This window comes from Pelodiscus sinensis, chromosome 1 (assembly GCF_052426305.1).
Source record: "Pelodiscus sinensis isolate ZL-2025 chromosome 1, ASM5242630v1, whole genome shotgun sequence".
Taxonomy (NCBI): Eukaryota; Metazoa; Chordata; order Testudines; family Trionychidae; genus Pelodiscus; species Pelodiscus sinensis.
In genome coordinates this window covers 59,487,857-59,508,655 of record NC_143052.1, presented here as the reverse complement: position 1 = coordinate 59,508,655, position 20,799 = coordinate 59,487,857, and the positions used below count along the sequence as shown (strand labels likewise).

Sequence of the window (20,799 nt, the reverse complement as noted above, 5' to 3'; positions counted from 1 at the left end):
ATGCCAATTCACCTTACCCAGAAGCATGCATTCTTTATTGCAGTGCATTACTCAATATAAACATGGAATCACAGTGTCATTAGAAGGGAACATATCTCTTTTCTCCTCTGATTCTGAACATAGTTTAAATAGGGTTACTGTGCCTGTGACAGGATATACAAATTACCACATTGGTGAGGAAAGAGTTAACAAGTATCTATGGGCTCAGTCAGCCCCACCCTGCTACACCAACACTAGCTGTCAGCTTGAAGGGAAGGGTTAAAAGGCAAGATCCAATTCAGCTGGGAGCTAACTGGGAAGAAGAGCAGACAGTTGGCAATTGCACTACGTCAGAAGCCTGGCTGGGGTCAAGAACTGAATAGGGGCTACTGCCTACCAGACCATTCCTGAGGGAAGGTAGAGCTGCTGGTTTGGAGTTGCAATCAGTGACTTGTCTACAGGAAGGTCCTGCCTGAGGGGAGGAGGTAATACATGCCAAAGGTTTTTTTCTTTGCCTAACAGGGGATTCAGCAATGGTTTGTTGTAAGCCCACGTGTGGTTTGGTCCCAGGGCTTTTCCTGCTAGTTACACATCCTCATGAAAACACCACCTGTGGAAATGACTTTCCAAGACCTTTTAAGTGTGCCAGGAAACCAGCTTAATGCTTTCTCATGCTCAGCTAAGCCCACGGGTGATTTGGTCCCAGGGTTGTATGTCTAAGTGGGCATCAGACTAGTACTGACAATACAGTAGTCAGTGAGTGGAAGGTGAGAGAGGCTTTTTGTGTACTTCTCATTTACTAGACCTATATGAAGGTCATTCACAATTTGGCCCCTAATTAACAACCTCATTAACCAATTTTGCTACTTTTAGAAAAGGAGAAACATAAGCACCTTTCCTTCCGGCTCTTATAACACAGCCTTTTTGTTTTGCTGTACTCTCCACTGCAGTCATTCCTTCTTCCTAGGGCAATCTCATTAGAAAGATTATTGAATGGTGGCTGATGTAGAAATCTTTATCCAATATCTGGTCCCTGAGGAAAATTCTGTTTACTTCAATGAACACTAACTATCAGGGAGAAAAATCTCAGGCAGTCAGACTAGATACTGTGAATGGAGGCTGCAGTCCAAGAGTCTGCATGCTTCTCCATAAATACAGAATGGTCTATTTTTCACTGAATATGCTTCTTGTTCATGCAAAACTAGTGCTGCTTGTAGTAGCCTGCACTTGCTGAAGCCCATGTTCCATCTACATGCCTTTCTCTAACTCTGAAGTAGGAGATGGTGACTGAAGCTGAGTTGTCCCTCTAGTGGGGCCATTTAGATAAATTATCAAAAACTGGAATTTTGAACCTGGCAGAATATGGCAGGGCTAAGATAGTGCAAATAGGAAGAGGTGTGATTGGTGTGTGCTTTTTGCCTGGCAAAATGATGAGGGTCAAGAAGTAGTGAATATTAGGAGAGGCTTTGCTATAACTACATAGATAGCATCTCACTATATTTTATTTATGAAAAATGATACATGCTAAAAGTTTGTCTGATCTGTGCATTTGACAGCACTCCAGTTTCACCCTTTTGTTGTTTAGTTAATCTTCTGTCTCCTGCATTAGTGTAAGAGCATCCCTCTTATTCACTGATCTGGGAAGGATATCACATAATCTTCCCCAAGCACTGCCAGGGGATACACACCAATAGCAACAGGAGTGAAACTATGGAAGTAGGGCAAAGTCTTTCACATCAGCAAACTTTTTTAATTGAGTAGTTTCTCTTTTAACCCTTGATTTCAGTCACAAGATGCCTATAGAAAATGGAAGTCATTTCATTTTTCATCTGACCATTATTTCTTCTGATTAGTTGCATTCACAGAACAATCTGTAATAGCTGTTCAATTAACTATTGCATGGAATGAGATTTCTGTAACAACTTTGATCTACAAACATAACTGAAAGGCAGTAAACAAAATTAAAAATGTTTCAGAATATCAAGAACGTTGACTGGGTTCACTGAGGGTATATCTACACTACAGAGTTTTGTTGGAAAAACAGATGTTTTTCTGACAAAACGTGAGGAACTTCCACACTGCAATTGCATTCTTCTGCATGAAAATCAAAAGAACAGAGCTGTTTTTCCAGCATTGATAATCCTCATTCTACAAGGAAGAATTCTTTTTGTGAAAGAGCTCTTTCACAAAAAGGCATGTGTGGACGGAGAAGAGGGAGTTTTTCTGAAAAAAGCTCCTTCTGAAAAAAAGCCTGTAGTCTAGACGTAGCCTGAGATTCTTGTTAGTGTCTCATTTCATGTAGTGATTGAGGACAGTGGAGATATGACCAAACTGTTTCCTTCTGCATGGAGAGCTGGAAAAGACAAATATGTAGAAATGTGACAGTTACACTCTTGCCATATCTTCTGCAGTTCCCAGGAAGCCATGCTGTGGTCTAACAGAACTCTTGCCACAGCATGCTTACTGTTGGGAAGGCAGTATTGCCTGTAGTGTCAGACAAAATAAATCCTAGCTAAATGCATCTCTAGCTAAGTGCATCTCTGGGCCTCATAAAGTGGATCATGAAGTGGAGGGGAGTTCCTTTCTCCATTAATCTTAATGCGGCCAGAATTTTAACCTGTAACAAACTCCTTTCTGATATTTTTTGTCCTCAAACTTCCCAGAAAAAAATGCTGCTATGAGAAGAAATGTAAATGACTCTCTTTGGGGTTGGGCAGGAGGGGAGGCAGAAAACTGGACCTGTTAGAAGCTAGCTATCTTCCAAATTTTGGCAACTACTGCTCTATAGTAACTTCCTACAATCACAGAGGCTATTTTACATCTTGCAGTACTCCATGTATTGACAGTAAAGATATTATTATGGCCATAGAGTAAAATATTTTGGTAGAAGAGCTGAATATTTATTATATCATTCTGTACCAGCTTTAGCCTCTTCAGCACATCACAAATCACATATTGCCACTGGGAAACAAAACCTTGCTTATGTTAATTCTCACTTACCTTTCTCTCCCAGCAGAGTACTATAAGAATGCGAAGTGGGACCTTATTTATTGAAAAATAAAGTTAAATCTCTTATAAATGCCAAGAACAGATCAATTTTGGTTTGAAGTTACTGCAGCTATAACAAACCCACAAAACTTCTTGTCCCTAATGTGGTTCCAATGTCCCTTAAGTAATGTAATTAAAATATTAGTTTATGTTCCATGATGTAGGCAGACTAGCAAAGTTGGCACCTATTCAATAAGAGTGCAAATGTTGTTTGTTGCAGTGATGTCACGATCTTATTGGAATTGCAAAGAAGGAGAAGGGCAGGAGAGGTGAGCAAAGTGAGAGTTTTAAATAATCTCTTCATGCAGTATGCAAAATCCCCATAAAGCGTTGTACTTGTCGGGGCTGGCTGAATTACTTGGTGTGAACAAAATATTCGACACATCTTGGAAGCTTTCATTTACTAGCTCATTCATGGATAACTTTTTCATGTCTAAATGCAGTTTAATATCCAACTCCAAAATTTTGTTTGAATGTGAAATTATTCACAATCCTATTTATCCAACAGCTTTAGTGATAAAGAATCTATAAAGTAAGCCATCAAAAATATCACCTTAACAGAAATACTTGAGTACAAAAATAACCTCTTAAAATGCAGCTCTACTACACAAGCGACTCTAAAAAATAGCTTTGTGTGATTTCATGTTCCTTGGCTCTTAACAGGCAACTTAGTGGCTTGGGAAGTAGTACCAATGATACTTAATCTATAAAGTGAATATAGAGAATAGAGCTATATTTTCTTCTATCTAGGAAAACCCACAGAGGTGAGTGAAAACTTTAGTAGGTAAGTCACTAACTTTACATAGACTCTCCCCATCGCCAAGGAGTAGTGTTTGTCACTTCATGGGTGAGGTAAGTAGCTGAGTTCATTGGAGATCTTACATCTGCTAAGGTACTGCTTGCCTCTGTGCGTCCTTGAATAGTACATCTTCTGCAGATGCCATGGTTCCAGACTCTCCTGATTCCTGGCTTCGTTGGGATCCCTTTAGAACAGGCAGAGGTTTCACAGTTTGGAGGGAGAAACATCATAAACTACTGAAGACCCTAGAAGAGACCTGTACCTGCTGCTTCTGCATCCCTCCAAACACTGATCTGCAGGTGCAGCCTCACGTCAGCCTGCAGGGGTAGAATAAATATGTATTAAAACCCTACTCGGCAACTGGAGCTCCATGGGTTGAGTCCCATCTATTTGGCACCCAATGACTACACTGGGACTTTGTGTAGGCTCAAGAGCCTTCATTTGCACAGCTTTGATTGCAAGATCAGGGTCTTGTATGAAATTTCACTGATAATGAAGCCAGAAAATCCAGTTCACTCTTCATTAGCTGTGATGACTCTCCAGTGATAAGAGCTGTGACAATGAATTTTTGTCCTTAGATTAGGGAGAGAGAGCTTAGACCAAACACATGCAGTAGGAAGATGCCATTTTATCAATATACTTTTTTTTTTTGCTGTTACTCTAAACTAGAATAAATTAAGCTGTTGCTTTTATAGTGTGAGCAGTTTTTATAGCTGAGAATACAATGCTTATCATTTGGAAATGTCATAACAGATGTGGGTCTGTTTGTACCCATATAAATTATACATTATAGCTGGTATCTTTTAACACAGATTTTGAAGTAAAGCTGATAATAACTGTTAAAATGTGAGGGGAGAGGGAGTCCTGAAGTGCCCAATCACTGGGTGCATCTCTTCTTTCAGAAGTCTGACCTCATCTCCATATTTTGATAGCGATTTCATAAAGAATACCAAGTACCTCAAACCATTTAAATATAAATCAAAATATATCAATTAATTCTTCTGAAAAAACCCTAAATTTAGTAGAATTGTATGTATGAAGCTAATTCAATTAGCTATAATGGATAATGATTTTGCACACACTTTCTGATCTTTTGTATGAAGGAAACTGTCTAAAAACCAGTTGTACTTTGCTAGTAGGAGTCAGAACTTTTATTTTTTAATTTTGCTCATCTGTTCATCTAACTAGCTCGGGGTACATCTATACAACACCCTAAACTTGAAATAAGATATCCCATTTACTTATCCAAATTGCATATCTTATTTAATCTATTTTGAAATTTGAAATTTGGCACATCTACATAGTGCCAAATTTCAAATAACATGCTATTTCGAGACATCCCTTAACCCTTGTGGAACTAGGGTTACCAGGAAGCCAAAATAGCGCACCCGTTATTTTGAAAAATATTTCTAAATAATGGGTGGTTTGTGTAGATGCTGGGTAGCTATTTTGGGATACTTCAGGTATCCTGAAATAGCTGTGCAGTATAGACATACCCTCACAGAGCACCAGTAAGTGACCTATTTATATTGGGTAATATCTTTTATTGGACTACTATCTGTTGGTGAGAGAGAGAGAGAGAGAGAAGGTTTCAAAGTGGGAGTAGATTGGGAAATCTTACTTTTTATATTTACGTTTATTCAAACAGTGGTGCTTCTCCGATGTATGATGATAGTTTCAGAATTCTTCACTGAGCAAAGTGTACCCAGCTTTCTCCTAAAATGATAAAGTTCTGCTCTGATTAACCCTGTGAAAATTAGGTGATATAAAACAGAATTCTTGTTTTCTGGCCAGCCTTATATACCTTCTAACCTCTCAAGTCATCTCTTTTAGGTGCTTCCAATAGGGTCCCAAACACATGTGCACTGAGTCACTAAACACTTGAAAATCTTGGCCTTGGTTTCCAGAAAAGAGAGGATTTTGAACTGCCTGCATTACCAGAGATCAAATTTTTACATTTAGAACAGAGTGAGAGTTATGGGACGCAGCTATTCTTCTTTTACAGATAGCTTGCTTTGATGCACAACATTTAAAAAGTAACTGAAAGTTTTAGGAGGAAAAAAAGTAAGCTATTTCTCCTATATCTATGCTGTGTGCTTGATACAGTAATCAAATGAGGTCATCAATTCAGAATCTTTACACAATTTTTTCATACATATGAATATCAATTTTTCCCCTTTAATCGTAACTCAAGGAAGAATTATAGTGCCCCCTATTGTTTCAGTGAAACCACTGCTTGAATTGAAGCATAATATGCAAAAACATCCCCCTGGCTTTAAATGACATCCCCCCCCACCACCACCACCACCACTTGTGTATAATCTGTGTGGGACCATAAATTTCTGAAATACTTCTAATCTTTTAATACAAACTTTAGATATTTTTAAAAAGTCTTTAACTTTTCACAGTCAATAGTTATTAGATAACTGACTACCTGATTGCCCCTTTTGGAATAGACATTGGTTTGTGGTTGGAAAAAATAGGAATCAAGTTGATGTTCTTTTTGAAAATGTAACCCTCTATATCTTAAATATGGGGTTTGGAACGGGTCCCATATGAGGAGAGGTTAAAGCGACTGGGACTTTTCAGTTTAGAAAAGAGGAGACTGACGGCGGATATGATAGAGGTATATAAAATCATGAGTGGTGTGGAGAGGGCCGATAAAGAAAAGTTATTTATTAGTTCCCTAAATAGAAGAACTAGAGGACACCAAATGAAATTAATGGGTAGCAGGTTTAAAACGAATAAAAGAAAGTTCTTCACACAGCGTGTAGTCAAACTGTGGAACTCCTTGCCAGAGGAGGCTGTGAAGGCTAGGACTATAATAGAGTTTAAAGAGAAGCTAGATAATTTCATGGAGGTTTGGTCCATAAAAGGCTATTAGCCAGGGGATAAAATGGTGTGCTTGGCCTCTGTTTTTCAGAGGCTGGAGAGAGATGGCAGGAGACAAATCGCTTGATCATTGTCTTCGGTCCACCCTCTCCTGGGCACCTGGTGCTGGCCACTGTCGGTAGACAGGATACTGGGCTAGAAGGACCTTTGGTCTGACCCAGTACGGCTGTTTTTATGTTCTTATGTAAATATGGTTTCATTAAAATATTTTAAAACCTGTATACTACCTTCATTGTTGTGCCATCAGAACCACTTAGTGTACATCTACACAGCAACATTATTTCAATTTTTCCCCTAGCGATATTTCAAAATAACTTAGTCCTCGTCTACACAACAAGCAGATATTTCGACATACCTCCGGTGTCTAGAGGACACCAAATGAAATTAATGGGTAGCAGGTTTAAAACTAATAAAAGAAAGTTCTTCTTCACACAGCGTGTAGTCAACCTGTGGAACTCCTTGCCAAAGGAGGCTGTGAAGGCTAGGACTATAACAGAGTTTAAAGAGAAACTAGATAATTTCATGGAGGTTAGGTCCATAAAAGGCTATTAGCCAGGGAATAGAAATGGTGTCCCTGGCCTCTGTTTGTCAGAGGCTGGAGAAGGACGGCAGGAGACAAATCACTTGATCATTGTCTTCAGTCCACTCCCTCCGGGGCACCTGGTGCTGGCCATTGTTGGCAGACAGGCTACTGGGCTAGATGGACCTTTGTTCTGACCCATTATGGCCGTTCTTATGACATAATTTTAAATACTGTCAAGCTAGAGGGCTTCTTGCTCCAACTCCTGTACCCTCATTGTACCTTTTTGGAATATGTAAACTAATTATCTTTCTGATTAAGAAAAAGCAGAGTTATTTGTAGGGATGGAAGAATTGGACACCTTAAAATAATTTTGCCATATAATGTTTTAAATAATTTGATATTGATTTAAATTTCAGTTATCGGAAATTATGGAAATTCAGATAATTAATGACAGATATTGAGATTAAAAAAGTAAAATCTTTATAACTGTTAACATAGTTCAATATTAATAAATTAAAATGCTGCATGAGAAAATATAAGTGATCAGTTTACCTGATTATTATTGATTTTAAAATGTCATCAGTGCGAAGTGTAGGTGATGAAATTTTTTACTGACACTTACCAAAAAAATTTAATCTTTACAAGTGGGAATATGTTGCTTTTAAATGGTCCAGTATCTATATCACAAACAAGACAGCAAGTGCATATGTAACCACCCCCAAGCTGATTTGAACCTGGGATCTTTGTTGCTTAATATAGGAGGCTCTCCCCTTTAAGCTAAAAGCTAGTTAGTGCTCAGCCCTTGCTGTAGAGGTCTCTTATTCTTCTCTATTGCTGTGGTCTAGGTGCCACTGCATGGAACAATGATTCACACTAGGTGTGTGGGTTTCACACATACAGCACTAAATTATAGGAGGTGACATTCTAACAGTGATGTAAGTGGGCTGGTATCAGTAAGTTCTTTTTACCTGGTACAGTGTGCTGGTAAGACACCCAGCCAGCCATCCCCAGCCCCTCCACTGGCTGCCATGTCTCTGTGTACAGAGCTGGATCCTGGAGTTGGGAGTGGGAGTGCCACGGCAGCTCATTTCCCTGCTGCCTCTCCCAAAGGAAAAGGGACAGAACTGCCAGCTCTCCACTCCCAAACCTGGTACTCTATGGCAGGGCAGGGGAAGTTCTACTCCTTTCCCTGCTGGAAGAAGCAATGGGAAAGGGAGCAGAACAGCTAGGCCTGCTGCCCCAGTCTTGTACACGGGTGCAACAGCTCCATGGAGGAATAGGAGACAAGCATGGAAGTTCTGTTTCTTTTCCGACTTCACCTCCAGCTTCTGTACCACCTCCAACCCCTTTGCCCTCCAGGTAAAGTGGGCTGGGGAGAGTCAGGGAAATGAAGAGCATAGGAGACCTTGGCTAGGGGCAGGGTGGGGTCATGTAGGGAAAACAACTGAGCTACGTCTAGACTGGCATGATTTTCCACAAATGCTTTTAACAGAAAAGCATTTGCGGAAATAGCGTCTAGATTGGCACGGACGCTTTTCTGCTAAAGCACTTTTTGTGGAAAAGCGTCCATGCCAATCTAGAGGCGCTTTTGCGCAAAAAAGCCCCGATAGCCATTTTCGCAATCGGGGCTTTTTTGCGCAAAATAAATCTAAGCTGTCTATACTGGCCCTTTTGCGCACAAGCTTTTGCGCAAAAGGACTTTTGCCCGAACGAGAGCAGCATAGTATTTCCGCAAGAAGCACTGATTTCTTACATGAGATCGTCAGTGTTCTTGCGGAAATTCAAGTGTCCAGTGTAGACAGCTGGCAAGTTTTTCCACAAAAGCACTTGCTTTTGCGGAAAAACTTGCCAGGCTAGACACAGCTCTATTCTCCCCAGCTGGTATGCACTCCCCCTCCGATACCAGCAAAAACTTTTGTTTACTTGCACCGCTGTATCCCACTCCACTGAAATAAATGGCAAAACTCCTACTGACTTCTATGGAACCATGATTTCACCCAAGGAGCCTGTGATCTTATATCAGTATAAAGCAAGCATAACTGAAATAAAGCTGAATTTATGAGGTGACAATTAGATCAAAAAAGTATTTAGATTTCCCTGCTGCATGGAGGTAAAAGAAGGCAATATGTCTTTGGGAGCAGTGAAATATGAAGTCACACATGATTTCCATATGAACCGTTGATTTGTTATATTTAGGTGTACAAGGATTAGATTTTTATTGGTAAATGGTTTCTGTTTATATGATAAAAGCAATGAAAAAATATTTGTTTTTGGTAATCAAAATTTACTAATATCAAAATAGGAAAAAATGGTGCTTATGAACTTATTAGAGTTTGATTTAAGGATAACATTTTTATAGTTTGTGTTTTAATGCTTATAAAGTTGTAAATTTGTCTCAAGATTTGTTGTCACTTAAATTTCCCATAACTGTGAACATTTAAATTGATAATATTAATGCTTTGTCAGTTGCTTTTAAAAAAAAAACCTGCCAAGTGTAGCTGTAGCCAAGAAGTCCATATTGCATTTTGATTATAGATGCTGTGAGGTCTTACCGCTTGCATTACAGTAGCACCAGGAGGTCCCTGCTGAGATTAGGAATTCCTTGTGTTTGATATTGTACATATACATAGAGCATGTGAATGCAAATATCCACAAGTAGACATTGCGGTACATCTGGACTACAGGCTTTTTTCAACAGAGGCTTTGTCAACAGATACCGTCGACAAAGCTTCGGTCGACAAAGAGCGTCTACACTACATTCAGTTCTGTCGACAAAGCAAGCTGCTTTGTCGACATGGCAGTGTAGACGCAAGGACAGTTTACATGCAATAACACCTTCTGTCGACAGAACTCTGTTGACAGAAGGCGTTATGCCTCGTAAAATGAGGTTTACCAGCGTCGACAAAACTGCTGAGTTCTGTCGACGTTATGTCGACAGAACTCAGCGGTAGTGTAGATGTAGGTATAGTTTTGTCGACAAAAGTCCACTTTTGTCGACAAAACTCTGTAATCTAGACACACCCATACTGTCGACAAAGCCTCTGTCAAAAAAGAGCATCTAGACTACAGACAGTTCTGTCGAAAAAGCAAGCCACTTTTTTGAAAGAGAGTGTAGATGCTCTCCTTTGAAAAAGCACACTATGGATGCAATAGCGCCTTTTGTCGACAGAACTCTGTGGACAAAAGGCATTATTCCTTGTAGAATGAGGTTTGCTGCTGTCGACAGAACTGCTGCGTTCTGTCGACTTACTGTTGAAAGAATGCGGCAGTAGTGTAGACTCAGGTATTGTTTTATCAACAAAAGTCCACTTTTGTGGACAAAATGCTATAGTCTAGACACACCCTAGGATTCACAGGTTTACAGGACTCTACTCCCAAGAACCACTGTGGCCAACAGAGAGGAGTGTTACCCCATCATGCCCAGGAACCAGCCCTGGGAGCTCCTCCCACAGCACAGTTGCACTGCCCCCAACTCTGATGCTAGAGGACCTATATAACCCCTCCCAGGAGACGCCATGGCTGGAGGCAGGGCTGATGGCAGTGCAGTCATCTTGCTAGGAGGAGCTGCCGGCATGAGGTGCTGGCACCTGAGCATGACTGGGTAATACTCCTCTCTGTTGACTGCAGTGACTCTTGGGAGTAGAGCCCTGCAGATCTCTGGATCCCAATGTCTATCTGTGAATGTGTACATCTGCGGAAAGACATTTCTATTCATGCAGGGCCCTACACATAGTTCATGTCCTGAAGGTTGTAAAATCTAAATAGAGTACCAGTGAAATAGTATTGTTACTCTCTGTCTCTGTGCCTTAGCTCTTGCTTTTAAAGACCACACAACAGAAATAGACCTTGAAATGGAACTGCAATTTCCTGAGCACTAGTACAGCACCTCCCTCTGTGGCCAAATGAGATCCCATGAAGCTCCAACACAGCCAGAATGCATCTTGTAACCACGCAGGCTGCAGAATTAAATTTGCGTTCTTTCTCTCCTGCCAGTTTTGCCCATTTTGCAAGTGTCAAGTCTTTTATTAAACTACAGTTAACAGCAAATAACTGTGATTAGTTGTGGTACCTCAGTTAAATATTTATTCAGTCAGAGTAGCTATAAAAACATTTGCAAAATACTCTTAACAAAGATCAGTCACTGTTTTGTTAATGACACAACTGAAGGGTGGGAGTGGTCTCAATAAGATTGACTCATAGACTTTAAGATCAGAAGGGACAATTATGATCATCTAATCTGACCCCTTGCACAGTGCAGGCCACAGAATCTCACCCACCCCTCCTAGGATAATCCTCTCACCTATATCTCAGATATCGAAGCCTTCAAATACTTCAAAGACCCCAAGATGCAGAGATCTTCCAGCTGTGATCTATTCCCCATGCTACAGAGGAAGGCGAAAAACCTCCAGGGTCTCTGCCAATCTACCCTGGAGGAAAATTCCTTCCCGACCCCAAATATGGCGATCAGCTAAACCCTGAGCATGTGGGCAAGACTCACCAGCCAGACACCCAGAAAGTTCTCTATAGTAACTCCTATCATCCCTCCATTGACTCATTTCCCACTGATAATGAATGGTCAATTAGTTACCAAGATCATGTTATCTCATCAAACCATCCCCTTCATAAACCTATCTAGTTTAATCTTTAAACCAGATAGATCTTTTGCCCCCACTACTTCCCTTGGAAGGCCGTTCCAGAACTTCACTCCTCTAATGGTTAGAAACCTTCGTCTAATCTCAAGTCTAAAATTCCCACTAGCCAGCTTATATCCATTTGTTCTTGTGTCCACATTGGTATTAAGCTTAAATAATTCCTCTCCCTCCCTGGTATTTATCCCTCTAATATATTTAAAGAGTGCAATCATGTCCCCCCTCAGCCTTCTTTTGGTTAAGGTAAACAAGCCAAACTCTTTAAATCTCCTTTCATAAGACAGGTTTTCCATTCCTACTGATAACTGCTAGCTAAATAACTGGTCCAGTGATATAGAAGACCACACAGGAGGTTCACCTGTCACAACTGCACTTTCCTGGCCAATCTGCTCTAGGATCCAGGCTTCCCAGTTGTCACCACTAGTGGGAAGAGTTCAATAGAGGCCTTTGATCATCCAGGTCTTCCATCACATCTGTTTCCTGGAGAGATACATACAATCCTGGAGCACAATCCTGGTCCACAGTAGTACATAGTCAACACAGTATGGTCTCCTTACACCTAGGATCTTTCAGGAAATTGCCATCTCTCTCCCACTTTGCATAAGGTTTCGGAAAAGCTCTCCAGCCCAAGTGGAAGAGTAATTGCTTCCGCAGCATTCATTTCCCATGTCCCGGATCCCAATGGCTTGGTCTTAGCACTGGAGGGGAAATGGAGAGAGTGGCAGGGTGGGGTCAGGGAGGAATACTAGACTCTGACTCTGTGCTTTTAGGCTACATCTTCACTGCGAGGTTTTCCGGCAGAATATATGCTAATAAAGGACTCATTTGTATGAGTTGCGATCTCATTTTCATATTTTCTGCTGATCCATTTTTGCACTGGGGGCTCGTCTACACTGGCCCCTTTTCCGGAAGGGGCATGTAAATTTCACCAGTCGTCGTAGGGAAATCCGCGGGGGATTTAAATATCCCCCGCGGCATTTAAATAAAAATGTCCGCCGCTTTTTTCCGGCTTTTAAAAAAGCCGGAAAAGAGCGTCTACACTGGCCCCGATCCTCCGGAAAAAGTGCCCTTTTCCGGAGGGTCTTATTCCTACTTCAAAGTGTGGATGTTTCAAAGTAGGAATAAGACCCTCCGGAAAAGGGCACTTTTTCCGGAGGATCGGGGCCAGTATAGACGCTCTTTTCCGGCTTTTTTAAAAGCCGGAAAAAAGCGGCGGACATTTTTATTTAAATGCCGCGGGGGATATTTAAATCCCCCGCGGATTTCCCTACGACGACTGGTGAAATTTACATGCCCCTTCCGGAAAAGGGGCCAGTGTAGACGTAGCCTAGGGGTTTTTGTGCAAAAACAAGATCCTTTTTGCACAAACGTTTCCTTTTTGCACAAGATCCTTATGCCTCAAAAAAGGATGTATACTGATTTTGCGTAAAAAGGGGGTTTTGCACAAAAAGGAAACATCCACACTGCTTGTTTTTGCACAAAAACCCCTAGCTCAAAAACAGATCGGCAGAAAATATGAAAATGAGATAATGACTCATGCAAATGATTCCCTCATTAGCATATTTTCTGCAGGAAAAACTCGCAGCGAAGACAGCCTCAGGGAGAGCAAAATCTGGGTGCTACTGGAGGTTGAAGTAGCAGCATTCTTCCCTCGATACCTACCACCATCATTGCCCTAGAGGGGAAGCAGTCACTGAAAGGTACTATCGCTCTCTGTAAGAGAGATCTATGTGTAATCACAGCTACCTCTTATGTAGCATTTTCCATCTTTAGATTGCAAAGCACTTTCCAAAGCAAGTCCATGTCATCACCCCTTCCCCTTCCTCAGATATGGAAACTGAGCCACAGGCAGGGAAACAACTTGCTCAGGCTTACCCAGAATATGCATGACAGAGCTGGCAATTCAAGGAAAGTCTCATGGGACACACTGCTCTATGCACTATACTAGAGTTAGGAGTTTTATCTACTGCCACATAAAAATCTGAAGCATTGTCAATACGTCAATGGATTAAAAAAAAATCTGTTGCTGACATGTAATGCAGGTGGCTTTCAGCCTGCAGCTCATAGCTGTAGGATCCTCAAGGCATTATGGCTCCAAGCTGCTGTGAAGATGCTTCTGTCTTTTTGAAGATCCTGGGACATCTACACATTAGGGGCCAGTGCTTCAGGTAGTTCCTTGGTAGAGAAGCAAAGTAGATGTAGTGGTCTCTGCATTAGAACAAAGGGATATATTTAAACAGAAATACATTACATAAAACAGCAACATCAACCTGCTGTAAGCTTAGCCAGCACCGTCTGTCCTGCCCACCTGCTGTTCAGATCCCATATTCCCATATGGAGGATAAACTTTGATCTCTATAGCCACACCCACCTCCTTCTATGAAAACGACAGCTACTCCACACAAGAAGGACAAACCACCTTTTGCCCTACACAAAATTATCTTGAATGTCTGATAAATCAACATTAGATTACATCCCAAGAATTGCAGTTCCTGTTTGAATGCATAATAAGGCAGAAGACTCTCAGTGCTGGTGGGTTTTTATTTTTTATTCTATTCCATAGAATCATAGACTATTAGGACTGGAAGGGACCTCGAGAGGTCATTGAGTCCAGTCCCCTGCCCCATGGAAGGACCAAATACTGTCTAGACCATCCCTGATAGACTTTTATCTAACCAAATCTTAAATATCTCCAGAGATGGGGATTCCACAACCTCCCTGGGCAATTTATTCCAGTGTTTGACTACTCTGACAGTTAGGAATTTTTTCCTAATGTCCAACCTAAACCTCCCTTACTGCAGTTTAAGCCCATTGCTTCTTGTTCTATCCTCAGAGGCCAAGATGAACAAGTTTTTTCCTTTCTCCTTATGACACCCTTTTAGATACCTGAAAATGGCTATCATGTCCCCCCTCAGTCTTCTCTTTTCTAAACTAAACAAACCCAATTCTTTCAGCCTTCCCTCATAGGTCATGTTCTCTAGACCTTTAATCACTCTTTAATTATTTAGTTAATGTAACATGGATGCAAATATAATCATACAATCCTAGGCTGGAAAAGACCTCAGGAGGTGATCAAGTCCAACCCCCTGCCCAAAACTAAATCATCCCAGGCAGGACTCTGTCAAGCCGAGACTTTAAAACCTCTAGGGATGGAGATTCTACCCCCTTCTCTAGGTAACCCATTCCAGTGCTTCACCACCCTCCTAGTGAAATAGTTTTGATGTTTAAAAACAAGTAGTTGGGTTTAAGTTAACTAGAACTCTAAAGAATAAAAAGGGGTCAAGCATTCTCCCAGGATCAGGGCTGTAGAACCATAACTGCCAAAGACAATGGAACTTCAAAAAATGGTAAGCTTTCACCCTTTATTTCAACAAATTAGTATCTGTTGATCTCAATATCAATTATAAAGATGTAGTAGCATTTTAGTATAGCCTCTTGTGGAAGGAGAGAGAGCTCCAAGTTGTGGAGAGATGGAGAGTTGAAAAACTTCTACTTGTGTTGTCAAGCTCTGCATTTAGTTATTCTGCTGTAGATGAGCCCTTCTGAGTTCACAGGGGATGAGCTGGAGCCCACTAGTGAAGAAGTGTATTCTGTCATCAGTACTTACTATCCTTTTACACTGGCAGTGCTAGGAACAAGCAGTATTTCTGGTGAAGGGTGAGACTTATCTATAGCTGATAACTAATTTGGCACAGACTGGGCTTGACAGATGGAAAGGAGGAAGACTTCTTTCTTATTACTCAGGACATTTCTTAGATACTGAGAGAAAGGTTGATTCCTTAGTCTCCAGAATGTTTGATTCTGCTAGAAAATGTCCAAGAGAGGATTCATAGACCATTTCAACAGTTCTCCCTGGACTAAACTAGGGAGTTATTTTGAAAAAAACTCCCCTTATTTCGAAATAACAAGCAGAGTGTCCACACTGCCACACCCATTATTTCAAAATAATAACTCCTGCCTTCCATGATGAATAACACTTATTTCAAAATAGTTACTTTGAAATAGCAGTTGTATGGATGTTCCTCTGCCGCTATTTTGAAATAACTACTCCCCAGAGTCATTTAAAATAATTACTCCCCAGTGCTTCCAGGGGCTATAAGTCAAGGTAGCATGACCAAATTAAGGGAGCCTGCCTCAGACTAATTTTGAGGCTTTCCCATAGCGTGGACACTCTATTTTGAAATAGTTATTTTGGGAGCTATTATTTTAAAATAATTTCCAAGTGTAGGCATGCCCTTCTTGTGCTCCTAACACAAACCTTCAATGACAAGTCAAGTTGTACAGGAGTTGGACTCATATAGGCCAATAGTGGTAGAAACATATGCTCAGTTTAAAACACTGCAGACACCCTCTGTAGCAGAGACCAGCTGTTACCGCCACTCTGCAGACCAAAGTGCAGGGAGGTATAAGGATCTCATATAAAATATGTGACAACCATAGCAGCAGAAGATTTAATGAGATTTTATTTAATTGGGCTGTTAGGAATGAAAACCAAACTACATTTAACATTTACTATGAATAGTCTGAAATACACATTTTCCTCCTGCTCATTCTTCTGAATAAAACCCAACAGAGCTATTTAGCAGAATCTTCAGGTTAGGATCTTTTAATAGACCTGATTTGTACTGGAGTAGAACATGCTGGAGACTTTTCTTCTTCTTTTGCAGAAGAGAATTGTAAATAGCTACAGATATAGGTCCCAGTCTTAAATATTGAGTACTTTCCTAACTGAAGGAGAAAAAATGGTATAAGGCAGATTCATTAACTATCCTGTGAGATTTACATTTAGTTTTCTTGACACAGTTACATCAGCTCATGTAGTGACTGGGACAGGGACAATGAAACATGGGTAGGAGAGCTCACATTTGGGGAATATAGAGGTGGAAAAACTTGTAATTACTCCCCTCTGAAACCTTGCGCTGGCATTTAAGTCTCAACATTCTTGTGCTGTCATCAAATATCTGAAAAACCTATTGGCAGATGTCTCCCCTCTAGAGCTTAATTTGTGCCAGGACTTGCAGCGGCTCAGCTGTGATATCTCTTTTGTCAGTGATATGCAAAGTGTGTCATGACCTCACACATGGTGTGTATAAGATCACTCTGTCCGGAGAACTCCATCATTATTGCTTGAGACCCAACAATTTTTATAAATTAAGCACTGTTCATCTTTCACTATTGGTTAGTCCATCTAAAAGATAACAACCTCCTATCAGTCACTCTGCTGTTTCAAGTTGCTAGGTAGATCTTTGTTGACGGTCCCAGTGCTGCTGAGAGAGCATGTGGGAGTCAATATTTTCCCATGATTTAACTGTTGTTGTTCAGTTTGCGGTTCTAAAAATGTAACAAATGATCAGCAAAAATGTATTAAAAGACTGCTAAGATTGCAAAATGAAGCACTCAAAAATTAGGAAAAGCAAGAATTAAGGTTGAGGGTGGGAAACAGAACCTTAGATTATATCACTTTTGTAATGTCGCTCCTGTGCACTAAATAAGGCAGAGGTCCCATGGAAAAAATAGTATGTAATAATGCAATTAAAAATTACATCATAATGCATACAGTTAAGAAGCCAAGTAAAGTTGCCCAGGCAACCTTAATGCTGACATTTCCTAACCTTTCAGTGCTTCACTTTGCAACCTTAATGTTCTTTTTTAAAACGTAATAGCAACACATACAGTCACATCCTAATTGTGTCTCCGTAGTACTGAGCATTTGTATCCACATAAAATAAGAGATTCTCCTTTCCTCAATTTATTTTCTATTGTGGCTATTCTAATCCACCAAAGTCTTCTGTTGCCATTAAGAAAAAATAAAAACACCCCCTCCCTGTCCCAATACACACACACACACACACACACACACACACACACACACAACCTAGGTATAGCCCAAGTGTTTGTGCTTGGTCCTGACAACCAGTGTACTATTGTTTTGTCTGCCATGGCTATTTCATCTGTAAACACTATGGATGTGTCTAGACTACAGGGTTTTGTCGACAAAAGTGGACTTTTGTCGACAAAACTATACCTGCGTCTACACTACCACTGAGTTCTGTCGACAAAACGTCAACAAAGCTCAGCAGTTTTGTCGATGGTGGTAAACCTCATTCTACGAGGAATAATACTTTTTGCCGACAGAGTTCTGTCGACAGAAGGTGTTATTGCATCTACACTGTCCTTTTGTGTCTACATTCTCATTTCGACAAAGTGGCTTGCTTTGTTGACAGAACTGGATGTAGTCTAGATGCATTTTGTCAACGGAAGCTTTGTCGACAGTATCTGTCGACAAAGACTCTGTTGACAAAAGCCTGTAGTCTAGATGTACCCTATATTTTCTGATGTGTCTGTACCCACCACAGGGCAGGTCTGATCCTTTCTGGGACCAAAGCAGGATACAAACTATTATAATAACCGAAGACAGATGTAAATAGCCTCGGTAATTGTGGGAAGGAGTTTATTCCCCTGCTGTGTTGATGCTTAAGCAAAAGGGCACTCACCTAGAGGCTTTCTTTCTCAGGTGAAAAGAACAGCTATCTTTTCTCACCTAGAAAGGGGCCAGCAAACTGGCAGGCCTTCCTGAGTCTCTTAAGTCCTCCTCCTTTACATTAACAAACATCAGCTGTAGAGATGGCTGACTGGTTTATGGTTGCTATTTTTTATAAAAAGTTAGTCATTGTTTACTGGAAATGTAATGTTATGGACAATTTTCACTTTTGAAATATTCTTGGAAAAACAAGACAATTTCTGTGTAAGATTTTGAGAAAAGGTGATTTTATTCAGAAATTAATACATTCAGAGCAGGCCTTCACTGTGTGAAGCACATTGCTGCCATCTGGAGGATGAGCCTCAAGACTCATGGTCCCAGATAGTCTCCAGTAAAGTGACTCTTAGCTACTAGTGCAGATTTTTGTACCTAATTTTGATGACATTTTTGACAGGAAATGATTTATTCTGACTCTAATTTCTATCATGTCAAAGCATTACATTAGTTCAATTCAGTTTTGACTTTTTATTAGATTAGAATATTTAACATACTATGTAGCAGTAATATTTTATATATATAATATTTTATATTATTCTTATCTACTCATTTTAACTATCCAATCTTTAGGTACTTATAGGTTACCAATTCTGCTTACTTGTTTTTCCCTTTGATATTTTTTATACTCTTTGGGTACGTCTACACTAGCCCCCTAGTTCGAACTAGGGAGGCTAATGTAGGCATTCGAAGTTGCAAATCAAGCCTGGGATTTAAATATCCTGCGCTTGATTTGCATCTTCCCGGCCGGTCGCCATTTTTGAAATTTACAAGTCCATACTAACTTCCCGCGTCTACATACTGCAGGGACCCAGTAGTTCTAAATAAAGCCCTAAATCGAACTACCTGTTAAACCTCATTCCAGGTTTAACGCGGGCAGGTAGTCCGGACCTGAAAATTTCAAAAAATGGCGATCGGCCAGGAAGATGCAAATCAAGCACAGGATATTTAAATCCCGGGCTTGATTTGCATAAGAATTCTATAAGATCCTATTTTTCTTTCCATTTTATTGACAACATGTAATCTGGAAGTGGATCTCATTTAAATACATGTCTCTTAAGCAAATATCCAGAATAAAAGACCTCCTGAATTCACGGCATTTGATAAAGCTAGGGGCCACACTTCTAGCACTGGAAGAAACTGATGCTTTCATTGTCAAAGGACTACAGAGAATTCTAAAATCTTATTTTAATCCATTTAATATAAAAATGTATTATCTTTCATTATATCTTAGACACTAACACACTAGCATAAAATTTAAGACTATGGCTCATTTTTTCTTTAGCACTCAGAATATATTTACTTTGTTACATCCCAGAACAGCTCAATCTAAGTTTCCTGCTATGTAGAATAGTGTCAGCCAGTACTGACAGAGTAATATCCTTTCTGCATATTCTCTCGGGAGTCTCATATAACCAGTTCAGGTTCTTAAAGTGTCAGTTTAAAACTAGCTACCTCAAATCTGCTATATTCACCTACTTCTTATATCCCGTGCTGTCCATATTGCTGTTTATGGAAGAAAATAATTTGTCAACAGTTCTGTTTCCCTTTATATAAAAACTTAGAAACAAAACCAGCATCTCAGTTGCTTTCCAGCTTAAAATAAAATATGTGGCATTTATATAGTACTGGGCACTTTCAACGGGCTTTACAAAAGTTGACTGATTAACCCTCACTCAGTGAAACAGGATTAACTTGCTTTTCAGATGAGGAACCTGAGACTTGGGGAGGATCAATGACTTAGCCAAGGCTACACAGCAAGGCACTGACAGAACAGGGATTAGAATTCACAAGTCCTTTGTTTCAGTCTCATAGTCATTCTTCTACATCATGACTAATGATTGCTCCATTCTATTCTTTTTTTCAGCCTTTATTAATGGACACCTATTGGAAGCAAATCCTTACCTCCCTCTCATAGGGGCCGGGCCCAAGAGGAGCATGTTCAGTACCTTGGCTGCAGAGGGGAATAGGGGCCAATAAGTCCACTATTAATCACAACTCTGTGTGGGGCCAACTGAGACCTCCTTAATACTGTTGCTATTGTGGAGTCTCTGCTGCAGCTCTGTGGCCTCAATGAAACTTAATTTCTCTGCATCAGATACCACTGTCTTGGCGGCAGAGTGGGGGGAGGGGCATCAGTGCCCTTGTTGGTTGTAATTTCAGATAACAGATCCAGTCTCCTACCTACATATTCATGCCTTGCATTCTCCACTGTCAATTGCGTAACTCAATTCTTCAGCTGGGACTTACTCTTACTATACAGTGACATGGTCAAACAGTTTGTATTAAAAAGTCACAGATAAGTGGGGGGAGGGGTCAGTTACTTAATGGATCAACTGAAATGAAGGCACCGCAGTATTGCATGGCTGATACA

At 40.4% G+C, this 20,799-nt stretch overlaps 1 long non-coding RNA gene across 1 annotated transcript in view; it reads left to right on the top strand.

Moving 5' to 3' along the window:
* Nucleotides 1-313: 313 nt before the first annotated feature.
* LOC142826551 (uncharacterized) overlaps nt 314-20,799 on the top strand; it is a 37,977-nt gene continuing 17,491 nt past the window's right edge. Inside the window, exon 1 of the long non-coding RNA XR_012900755.2 lies at nt 314-464. This is a non-coding gene — a long non-coding RNA (uncharacterized LOC142826551). The remainder of the gene's footprint in view (nt 465-20,799) is intronic.